Source organism: Mesoplodon bidens, assembly GCF_964165515.1.
Source record: "Mesoplodon bidens genome assembly, chromosome: 16".
NCBI lineage: Eukaryota > Metazoa > Chordata > Mammalia > Artiodactyla > Ziphiidae > Mesoplodon > Mesoplodon bidens.
Genome location: NC_138173.1, coordinates 28,367,270 through 28,379,809, shown reverse-complemented (window position 1 = coordinate 28,379,809; position 12,540 = coordinate 28,367,270). Strand labels below are relative to the sequence as shown.

Here is a 12,540-nt window from a genome sequence, read left to right as displayed (position 1 = left end):
AGTCATATGGTATGTGAATTATATCTCAACCACAGGTACTCTTGAGGGAAATTTTACCCTGAATTGAACTTACTGCTATTGGAGATAGATGAGGTTGCTGGGGTTTCTATTTACTGATTCCTGATCCAAGGATGTTCCTAAGCATGCAGTAGATGGCTGTCTGGATTATTTATGGTATTACTTGTAGTTCTGGAATTAGAGCTGCACACAAGAAAAGGAGCTGGGGAAAAAAGAAAAAAGAAAAAAAATAAAAGGGAAGGAGCTGGGGATGGACCACTCCAAGTACATAGAACTAGCAAGTATTTAAGCTTAGGGACAAGAATGCTGCCATTGCAGGTTTGAAGTGATTGGAGTCTTGATATATTTTTAAAGTAGACCCTATAGAATTTGCTGATGATTTAGATGTGGGGTTATGAGAGATTGAAAGGAATAAGATTGACCAAGGTATGTGGGCCTGGCAACTGGAAGAATGAAGGTGTCTTTACAGTTTCTATTTATGAATGTATCTATCTGCCTTTTGATGACCTTTTTTCACTATTAAATTCAATGTTGCATGAACATTCTTTACAATTTCTTCTTTAATCCATATTTGAGTTTAGGATATTCATAGAAATGGAATGGTTAGTTCACAGGGTTCTGCTGTTTTATTAGATGATTCCAAATTTCACAGCTTTGTCAACATTTAGTATTGTCAGACTTAAAGTTTTTGCTGATCTGGTGGATGTGAAAATATATCCCAGAAGTATATTAGACTTGTGCCCATATTATACATGTTTACTCTGCTTTCTGTATTTCCATCTTTTACTTCTCTCTCCATGTTTCTGTCTAGGTATTTTATTTTGATGTACCTTCTGATTCACCAGTTACATATTGTCAAATGCTTCTAGGGGAGAAGTGATGCTGAATGTCAGGCTCATTTCTCCAGTTTTCTTTTTTCTTCAGGATTTTGACTGCTTAAACCCTTACTGCTTTGCTATATTTCTTATTTTTTCAAATAGATATTTTAATATTTTATACATTTTTAATTATTTTTGGTGGAAGGGTTGTTTTGGTACAAGCTAGTTCACTCACTTGGAAACAGAAGCCTCTACTTATATCTACATGTACATAACAGGCAACTTCAATTCTGATATGTTAAGGTGGAACTCTTGTTAACATTCTAATTTGTCTCAAGCCTCAGTAGATTTCATTACCATTCAATTGATCAAAACTATATTTAAGGGGCTTCCCTGGTGGCGCAGTGGTTGAGAGTCCGCCTGCCGATGCAGGGGACACGGGTTCATGCCCCGGTCCGGGAGGATCCCACATGCCGCGGAGTGGCTGGGCCCGTGAGCCATGGCCGCTGAGCCTGCGCGTCCGGAGCCTGTGCTCTGCAATGGGAGAGGCCACAACAGTGAGAGGCCCGCATATCACACACACACACAAAAAAACTATATTTAAATATCTTTGATACTTTCCTTCATCCCCCACATCCAATCCATTACCAAGTCCTCTTGGTTCTATTTCCAAATCATATCTTTATTTGACCATGTGTCTCCAATTCTACTACAAATAACTTGATCTTAGTCACCATCATTTTTCTTTTAGGTAGTGGTGAAAAACTCTGAACTCATCTTTCTGCTTTAGCTCCTGTCTTTTCCAACTCATTCTCCATAGAAAAAGATAGACTACTCTAAAAGTAAATTTAATGTTCTTTCATTTTTTGATTAAATTTAGAATTAGGTACATTGTGTTTATTTTCACTTGTAAATTCTATCTTTTGACATTTTCATACTATTTGATGCTGGTGTGTAATTCATAATTGACCTTAGACTCAGATTAATTACTTAATAATTATTTTCTTATTAATTCTAATATATTGATAATCATTTAGTCTGTAGATAATGACAGTTTTGGTGTTTTTTCCTTTTTGTTTTCCTTTCTATTGTTTTAAAATCTTTTGATATCTAGGACATACTTTAGAGAGATAAACATACAGAATGATCACAGCAGTATTGTTTCTCTTTGTAAAAATTTTAAAACCATATAAATATCTGTCAAACGGGAGAATGAAAATATATATTTTACTACACTTATGCAATGCAATATCACAAAGCTGTCAATGTGAATGAACTAGAGATAATAGTGTTAATGTATATATATTTAAAAGCACAAAATTGAACAAAAGAGCAAGTTGCACTGTATATATACATAATATACATAGTATGTGGCTATATAGTGTTAATATTAGAAAAGAATGTCATCTATTATTTATGACTCATACATATGTGATAAAAATATAATGGTATTCAAGATAGGGGCTACTTCTTTTTTTTCTCTTTGGCCACGTCACACAGCATGTGGGATCTGAGCTCCCCCAGCAGGGATCGAACCTGTGCCCCCTGCAGTGGAAGTGTGGAATCTTAACCACTGGACTGCCAGGGAAGTCCCAAGATAGGGGCTACTTCTAAGGGTAAGTGGGGAAAGGAGAGTTGCCTAGCACTCTTTAACAATATTTGTAGTGTTTCATTTCTTAGGTTGAGTGTTTATTATTCTTTATATTTAAAAAAGTGTCTAATTATTACTTTATCAGATTATATGTACTGCTTACAACTCTCCAATGGCTTACTATTGCCCTTAGAATAAAATATCAACATAATATGGTCTATGAGGCTCTACAAGATCAGTTTCCTGACTATTTTTTCCAATCTCCTCTCATTCCCCTCTCTTCTTGTTCAGGACACGTGAGTCACACTATTCCTCAAATCCTTCACCAGTTCCTAGTTTTCTTGCCTTAAGAAAGCTCCTTCTTTGGGTCTGTTTGCTCATTTGTAAAATGTGGATAATAAAAGTACATAATTCATTGGGTTATTGTGAGAATTAAATGTGTTAGAACATAAAAAGTTCTTGGAATGGTACCTGGCATATAGTAAACATGCAGTAAATATTAACAATTATCATTGTTAGTATTAACGTCACTGATGACATAATTTAATCATGAAAGACCTCTCAGGGGAAGCAGTATTTAAACTGAGAACTTAAGATGCAGAGACTGGGAGGGAGGAGAATTTCAGGAAGAAGGAAGAGATATGCAAAGCCTCGTAGGTGAAAAGCAACTTGACGTACTCAGGAGCTGAAAGATAGGTATTGTGTCTGGAGTATAGTGAGTGAAGGGGCAAGTGACTGAAGAATGATCAAGGAGGGTCTTTTAGTTTTTACCTTACAAAGTTGTGTAATAATGGGTGTTGTATTTGTACTGTAACTCAGGTAGGTCTTCTTTGGGGTAGCCAACATCTGAGATGATCCATACACTCTTGTGTATTTCCCTCCCACACTGTGCTACCACTACTTGTGGTCTGTGTGACAATAGAATACAGAAGAGATGGTATGTCAATTATAAGATTATGTTAAAAAGGCAGTGAAATTCTGTTCCCCCTCCCCTCTCCTTCTCTCAACCTCTATTTCTCTCTCTCTCTCTCTCTCTCTCTCTCTCTCTCTCTCAGATTACTTGCTCTGGGGAAGGCCATTGGCCATGTCATGAGGAGAATTTATGGGGAGACCCACCTGGTGAGGAACTGAAGCCTCTCATCAAAAGCATGTGAGTGAGCCATCTTGGAAGAGGATCTTTCAGCCTCAGTCAAGCTTCAGATGGTTGTAGTCCTCCTGGTCCATATATTGATTGAAATCATGATATACTCAGATTCAGACTCTCCCAGCTAATGCTCTTTCAAATTTCTAGCTGACAGAAAATATGAGATAATAAAGGCTTGCTTTTAATCACTAAATTTTAAATCACTAAATTTTGAGGGTAGTTTATTATACAGTAATAAATAAGTAATATACCTAGCATTGTTACACTAGCAACCTCAATAAAGCCAGCGCAAAGGGGAGGGGATCTGGTGAGTGCAATGTAGTAGTGGGTAAGGGAAGGCATAAATTAGAGGTCTCATAGGTGTCCAGGAAGTATCTCTGGACTCAACAGGAGGATTTAGTTTAGTTCCTCCTAGCTGGTGAATTGAAGATACTAGTGAACACATTCCTCTTCTTATTTCTAATGCCTCAGGAACTGGGCAGGACAAAGTGTTGTCATTCTCAGCAGTTAGTGACTCCCTGTCAAGCCTCTTTTAACTTAAGATGACTATGCTTGGAACTTGACCAGGGAAATGATGGGCCATGCTGTATAATGCTCAAGTAAATTAGTTTTGTCCAACTCTGGTGTTCGTGTCCACTTGAAGTTACAGAATTAATATAGTACTAATCTCCGTGCATTTTTCCTTATTCTGTGGATTCTCCAAAAAGAAATTAAGGCATATATTAATATTTCATGCGTCTCTATGCTAAGAAGTTTCCAGGAATTATTTCATTTAATCTGTACTCAAATAGATTTATGGTTATCCTTATTTTATCTATTTATTTTTTTTGGCCACACCCTATGGCTTGTGGGATCTTAGTTCCACAACAGGGATTGAACCAGTGTCCCCTGCAGTGGAAGCATGGAGTCCTAACCACTGGACCACCAGGAAGTTCCCTATCCTCATTGTAGAGATGAGTAAATAGGCTCAGAGAACTTTAATAACTTGTCAAATATCCACATGCCAAGTTAGAGTCAAGATTTGAAACTAGGTCTTTTGATTCTAAATTTCATGCTCTAAACCACTGCTCTTCACTTCATTCCCATAGTAACTAAATACCTTTTCCCTGGAAGTGGCAAGATGAAAAGTTAATATACATCATTTTACCTGATTTTCTTTCAGATTTTAAAATTATTTTGTGTACAAATGAATTTTTGCAAAATGATTTCCGTTCTGTCCAAACCACTAGGCTACTTTATTTTCTCCCTACACGTTAGAAATATGGGTCAAATGGTCATAGACAGCTCAGCTAAAGCCAGATGGATAATTTTTGAATCATCTCTCCTGTATATACAACATTTTTTTTCTTGATCTTTTTTTAGTATCTCAGAAAAATTAACCTTCTAAGTGTTCATGTTTATAATGTCCTTACTAAGTTTTACATAGACTGTTTAGATGCCTGATTTCATCTTGAGAGTCTCTGGTTAATAATCAGCATAATAGTTACATAGCATAATAACTTGAGGTGATTGAATGCTAAAAGTGGCAGTAGTACTCATTCCTTTTGTTTGTCTGTGCCTTGATTGTTGGTTGGAAGTAGAGATAAAGGGACTGGCTTTAAATTTCTGCTGAACATATTTTGTATTTGCTTCAATATGGATGATTGTGAAGGGAATACTAGAATCCTCAGAGGCTTTGGACTTATTTATCTGGTCTCTGCTCCCACTTTTTCTTCTATAAATGTATACGTATTCAGAGTATTGAGGGCCCTTCTCTGGATTAGAATCCTGGTACCATATCTTGTATAAGGACATCTATTCATAGGATGTTAAGAGTCTGGGGACCCTCATGTACCCACAGCACTGTATCTGTAAACTCCTTTGACCCTGCACTGTAGCTTGTGTTATTAGTAGCTTTGACTTGTGCACCTTGAGGTGCATAAATGTGGACCAATTTTCCTGGTAAAATGGCCAAATGTGATATACAGGGTTTGAGAGGCATTCCCTTTGGAGTCCAGGACAGGACACTTGACAAGTAGGGTTGGCCAGTTACATGGTGGTTTTAGAATTTTAGAACTGAAGCTCTGGAACAGCAAGTCTTCCATGCAATGGAAACCTGGGAATTATGAGGCTGCTTGTAGTATGTGGAGCATCCAGAGCAGTTCATTACTGCTGGGCTCCTGCGCTCGAAAATGGTTTGTTTTAAAATCAAAACGACAATGAGGTATCACCTCACACCTATCAGAATGGCTATGATCAAAAAGACAAGAAATAATAAATGTTAGTGAGGATGGAATCCTCAGTGACTATTATACCTAGAAATAGATATCCAGAAATTCTAGAAAGACCACAGTAAGTGAATTCCTCATTTGTGCTGTGGGACTACAAATGTCACTTATGAATGGGAGATTGAGGTCATGATTACTGTTTTCGCATTGTTTTCATACCTACCCTTTGGCTGGGGGCTTTAACTTGCCCTGATTGAAGATGACTGTGGATACTACTCTATGGAATGGATGGGCTGGCTCTTTGCAGGTGGGATGAAAGATTTTGATCAGAGAAGGACATTTCACAAAACTGGGAAGTGCCTCCTTAAAGGCAGTTTAAAGGAAAATTTAAAGGGAAAATCCTTTTTTTTGAACATTTAATTCCATATCAACCCTAAACATCTTTTTCTTTTTAATAAAAAATGAGATATGGGAGTGAGGAGCAATAAACTAGCTGTATTTGGGACTAATTTTTTTTAATAAATTTATTTACTTATTTATATTTTACTTTTGGCTGCATTGGGTCTTTGTTGCCGCACGCCGGCTTTCTCTAGTTGTGGTGAGTGGGGGCTGCTCTTCGCTGTGGTATGTGGGCTTCTCGTTGTGGTGGCTTCTCTTGTTGCAGAGCACGGGCTCCAGACGCGTGGGCTTCAGTAGTTGTGGCTTGTGGGCTCTAGAACACAGGCTCAGTAGTTGTGGCTCATGGGCTCTAGAACACGGGCTCAGTAGTTGTGGCTCATGGGCTCTAGAACACGGGCTCAGTAGTTGTGGCGCAGGGGCTCAGCTGCTCCACGGCATGTGGGATCTTCCCAGACCAGGGCCCGGACCCGTGTCACCTGCATTGGCAGGCAGATTCTTAACCACTGTGCCACCAGGAAAGTCCTGGGACTAATTTGTATTTGTTCATGTCTGCTGGATTGACACCTTAACTGCCAAGCTCAGAGTCTTTCTACACAGTTGAATGAGCTCTACCCTTTTCCAACCTCTCTGTAGAAATGTGAGGTGGCAGGCCATCAGGTCTCTCTCCTAGAGTGGCACCCTTGGTGCACCAGCCCACTTGTCCTCTGCATAGCCAAACATACCTTCCTGGGCTGTCCAGAATCTGCAAGACCACCTGTAGTCTACCAGCCTTGCGCCTGTAAACTATTTAGAGTGTGCAGAAAGTGTCATATATGGTGTTTTCCTTTGAATTGTGTTTTACAGACCAGACTCCTTTGTTATCATTCTAAAACATCAACTTTTAAACTCAGAGACCTGTATCCTAGAGTATTTGAATCAACTTTCAAACAGAATATAGACTACATGCCCTTCAGACACCTGCTATTTGTGAATTTCTTTGCCAGACACATTTTATCGAAAACCTCACTGAGACAAAATTTGAAAAGGAGAGTTGGGCTGTAATTTATTAATCATTCACTAGGTCATCACAAGACTCTCCATGTATTATTCCTGTAGTAAGCTAGTCCAAGTATATATGCTAGATCCAATTTTATCCTTAACTGCCCATTTTTTTTCTCAACCTAGGTTCTCTGATACCTATTTGCCTTCTCTAGGATTTAATTTTCATTTTGTATTAATCGTTTCAATGTGATCACTAAAAGTGGTTTGCAATTATGTTTAGAATAGTGGTGTCAGGTCACCAGTGAGCATCGTGATAAATACAAATGGGAACATTTATGTTGACACTGGTAGGGTCATATTGACAAAAGCAGTTTCAGAGAAGTCAGTCAAGGGGTGAAAGAAAATAAATATTTGGTGAGAACTAGTGTAGACTCTTCTTTGGTACTATCTCTATATGGCATTCCAGCCTCAGTCACGCAAAAAAGTAGAGCTAAAATCAATAATGGAATACTTCTGAGGTATTGCCAAGAACCCAAGCTGAAGCAGAATATCAGGGGAGATGCCCCCTATAGGGATGTACACCTACAGTCCATTCACTTATTCACTCATTTGTCTGTGCATTCAGACACTTATTTTATAAGATGTCTATTCTTATCCACATGCTGTCTGAGGGGGTGAGCATACAAATTTAAATAAATGAATGAAATAAAGAAAAAAGACTAAGGAACAATCCCTCCCTTAGAGGAGCTCACTGTATTTAGGGAAAAAAGTAGGTAGACAATTAAAAGAGAGTGTGGACTATGACATAATAAGCTCAGAAGCATCAGTGCGCAAAGAGGGACATCTACTTCAGTCTTGGGAGACTGAGATCTGCATGCATTATTGGGGAAGTAAGACTTTAGTTACAGATAAGGAGAGTTAAAGCATGAAAGTTCTGGGCATTAGGTATCTTGTGCTGGTTGTGTTTTACATATGTACCATGTACATACATATACATAAGGAGTATTATTCCGGTTGAAAGAGAAAAATGCTTTCCAATTAAGTTCAAATAAAAACAAAGCAAACATGCTAAAGTGGAGGAATGGGTGACAGAAGAACCTCCTCAGTCTGTGGTGCAGCAGAAAGAGTTAAGAGTTTTAGAATAATAGGGAAGTGGGTTCAGATCCCAGCTCCACTGCTTACCAGCTCTGAAACATAACAAAGTTCCCAGTTTCTGGGACTCAGTTTTGTCATCTTTAAGTAGGAACATGCAGAGGTATGATGAGGATTAAAGATACTGTATACAGAAGTATCTTACATGGGGCCTGTACATAATAATGCTTGATAAGAAGATGCTATTATTGAGAGCATCACCATCATTATTACTATTATTTTATTAACTTCTGTAAGAGGGAGGATGTTCCCTTCCCTAATCTTTTATTAGAATATCCAGAAGCTGAGGAAGTTTGGTACTGCTCATCTGCCATGGGGCTCTGTTCACATCTTGAATTACTCAAATGAAATGCAAAAACAGCTTCACTGCATCACAAAGTGCTCATTATTTTAATTCAAACAGCACAGAGTTCCCCTCAAAATAAATGACTCTGTCCATCTGTTTATTTCCCTCTGCTAAACTGATTTCCTGCTTTTCTTGGGCTGGTGAGAAACATTTCAAAGACAGCTGATGTAAACTAAGTAGGGAAGTCTCCAGTCCACATCACTGGGTTCTAGAGGGCCTCAGACAGCCTGGGTGGAAAGGCAACAGTACAGTATCCAGCCTGTGTATGTCATGATGTTCACGGTCCATAGGCCCTGTCACTCTAGAGGTCCATTTTAGGGAAGGATTTGTTGGGAAGCAAATTTTCCCATTTTTGACATCGATTTCATTTTGTATGATCAAATATAATTTTATTTTATCTTTGTAATCCTTTAGATCATGACTGTCATAGAACACAATTTTAATCAAAATCTTGATGATAACACATAATTAAAAGATTTTGTGTAAAGGCCAGAAAAATAAATTGTATGAAATTGATACATAAAAAGAAGAAAGAGAAAGATGCTTTTAATAAATCAATCATTTGTCAAATATGCATAATTTATTCTTTTTTGGTTGCAGTTGTAGGTGGATTTTTCTGTAAATTTCCTTCTGTTGAAATATATTCATCAACGTCATCAGCAGGCAAAACGTTTAATAGTAACTGTAAAAAGCAAGTTACCTTGTTGAAACATGTAGAACCCAAATTAAAGTGAACAAAAGGCAAATAAAAGTCTGCTGAGGATAAAAAGAAGAACATAGATATGGTGCATCTTAGGAGACTTGATAATGGGTGTCAAAACCAAGAACAAAGACATGGCCATGGTTCCAAATACAAATGGCAAACATACCTGAGAACAAACATAAATTTGTATTAGAGTGGCCTTGGAGGTTATTACAAATAATAACATAAAACATTTTATCCACAGACATTTGTTTGTTATTGAGGAAGTTGGTTTTATTGATAAAAAAAATATTACCAGGTCTTCCTCCTTTTTATATAAGAGAAAATAATCTGCTGAGAATCTCCTTGGCGTATGAAATAGCAGAACTGAGGGCTTTTACTTAATAATTTTTTTTTTTTTTTTTTTTTTTTTTTTTTTGCGGTACGCAGGCCTCTCACTGTTGTGGTCTCTCCCATTGCGGGGCACAGGCTCCGGACGCGCAGGTTCAGCAGCCATGGCTCACGGGCCCAGCCGTTCCGTGGCATGTGGGATCTTCCCAGACTGGGGCACGAACCCGTGTCCCCTGCATCGGCAGGCGGACTCTCAACCACTGGGCCACCAGGGAAGCCCAACATGAGCATTTTTGGACAAGAAAATTACTCCAAAAACCTGGATTCTAGGCCAGGAGGACTGGAGCAAATCTTCCCTTACCTTACGGCCATGATTGTATTCAATAGAACTACAAGTACGTGTTAATGAAGGGCTGGAATAGCTCATCTGTTAATCTGGTCACAATATTCTAGGACTTTAGGGTAGACTCTCCTGCTCTTTTCACTCCTTGGATTAAGATTCTAGACTAGTTAAACCTTAAATTAAACTTGAGTGTATATTGCCAACACCAAAATTGACATATATATTTACTTGGAAAATACAAAATTATATTATTAACTCACAGTATGCAACTCCCTCAAAATAATTCATATGTATTAAAAGGTAAAATGCAAAATAAGACCATAAAGACTTAGAGAAAGAAGCGCAGATACATATTTATCTAAACCTTGAGATGGGGAATGACTTTTCAAGTATGAAAACAATGAAAAATTAAAAGATGGATAGTTTGATACTTATAGGTATTATATAAATAACTAAATAAACATAAATAAATTCTAGTCTTTAAAACTGGAATTTTTAAAATCTTATGAACAAAATAAAAAACAAAGAAACTGGGAAAACCATTTACCTGTCTTACAAGGAAGAAACATAACTGGTCATGAACATTTGCAAAACTCTTCCCACTCATTAGAAATTGAAGAAAAATGAGTTATAACACTGAAATTTGATTTTCACAACTTTAGGTGACTAAAGAATGAACAAGGTTTGATAAAGCCAAGTCTGGTCATTTTAATTCAACTAATAGATATATTTGTAAAGCCTTTCTGGAAGGTAATTTGGCAATATTTCTCAAGACATTTCTAAATATTTGTATGTTTCACTTAGTAATTTTACTTCAAGATTTTTTCTAATAAAGCAATGAGAAACCCACAAAGATTTACATAAAAGGATGCTGATTGGAACAATAAGTATAAAATTTTAAAGTGAAAAACTAGAAACAACTCTGGGATCCAACATGGGAAAAAGTTTGAAAAATGGTCAAATTACATATGATAGAATACTGTGTATTCATTTGAAAGCATTTATATTTAATAATATTTTGAATTCTCACTATGTGCTTTAGGTAAAATAAAGTTATAAGGGTATATGTGAAGTGTGACCCCCACATGTGTGTAAATACAAGATAATTGGTTACAGGTAATCTTTATTTTAATTTATATCTTCTGTATTTAAAATTTTTCTCTGATGAGGGTTGTTATAACTACGAAGTGTAGACTATTAAAAGATTTGTTCAGTAAAAAAATGCAATTGTCTTGGAGTCCTTAAGCTGTGTCACTTCTATGTTTACATTTGTAAACACCTGGAAAATATTTCACTTTCCAAAGCTGGAAAGACACATTTGTAGAGAGTTTAATGCATTTCCACCCACCCACTTGATAAAAGCAAGAGAGAAACACATTATATTAAAACAATGTAGTATTTCTTTCTTAGAATTAAGCTGATTAACCGTTGTATGTTTATAGCGTGGTGGTGTTTTTTATAATTTAAAAATAATGACTTTACCTGCTATTCGAACAAGGACTCCCCAGCCATAATATGCATATAATGCTTGTAAGAAAGCTTCAGCAATCTGTGAGGCATCTGAAAATTCAGAATCGAAAGCTTTCTCAAACCTGGCTAGGCTCTCTTTTCTTCCTCTCACCAATAACACGATTCCAGTTAGAGATATGAAGCAGAGTACTGTCATTTTCACAACCGTACTGACAGTCTGAAACCAAGTCATCTCCTTCACTCCTCGATCATTCAGAATTCCCAAGCACCATAAAATGGCCAATGCTAAACATTTCTTTGGCATCTCAGGAACAAAACATCCAGGATAGAAAGGCTGCATTATATACCCTGCTAGTAAAAAGCCACGTGCAGTGGTTCCTGCTGGGGTACTAAATAGATTGATCCAGAGATAGAAGAAAGCAATAAAGGGTCCAAGAGATCTCTTGAGGAAATAATACTGTGCTCCACTTCTAGGGAATGTGGTCCCCAGCTCTGCGTGATTAAGGGCAGCCATCATAGACACTATGGCGCAAGCAGCCCAAATAATTAGTGAGACGCCCGCATTGAGTGAAGAGTATGTTAACACCCCTTTAGGAGCAACAAATCTTCCTGCACCCATTATGATACTGAATAAAAAATCTTTCCATGGAAATACCTTATTACCCGTTGAAGCTGAATACTTTCTCCCATCTTCGTTTTCTTAAGTCTGAAACTTAAATTTAAAAGCTAACATAAATTCACAGTTTTTACTCTGTTCATACTTGTGAAAGGCTTCAGCCAATCTTCTTATAGTTAAGTGCTTTACTTTCCTCTTCCTCTCTTACTCAAATAGATTTTCTCACAGCCCTTAACATAATAAAAAAATTAACTTGTGAGTAAATTGAACTAAACTGTCTGAGATAATATTAGAGTTATGTTTTACGTGTTAAGCATTTAAAAAGTTATGCACAATTAAAGATTTTAGACACAGCTAATTGGGAATGAGATGAAAAATTCCAAGTCAGGTTTCTTCTATGGATATGTAACCTCATTAATTTT

At 37.2% G+C, this 12,540-nt stretch overlaps 1 pseudogene across 1 annotated transcript; it reads right to left on the bottom strand.

Moving 5' to 3' along the window:
* Positions 1-11,467: 11,467 nt before the first annotated feature.
* On the bottom strand, positions 11,468-12,192 carry LOC308630009 (solute carrier family 7 member 13-like; annotated as a pseudogene). The gene has a single exon. The product of its transcript is annotated as a solute carrier family 7 member 13-like (transcript).
* Positions 12,193-12,540: the final 348 nt, after the last annotated feature.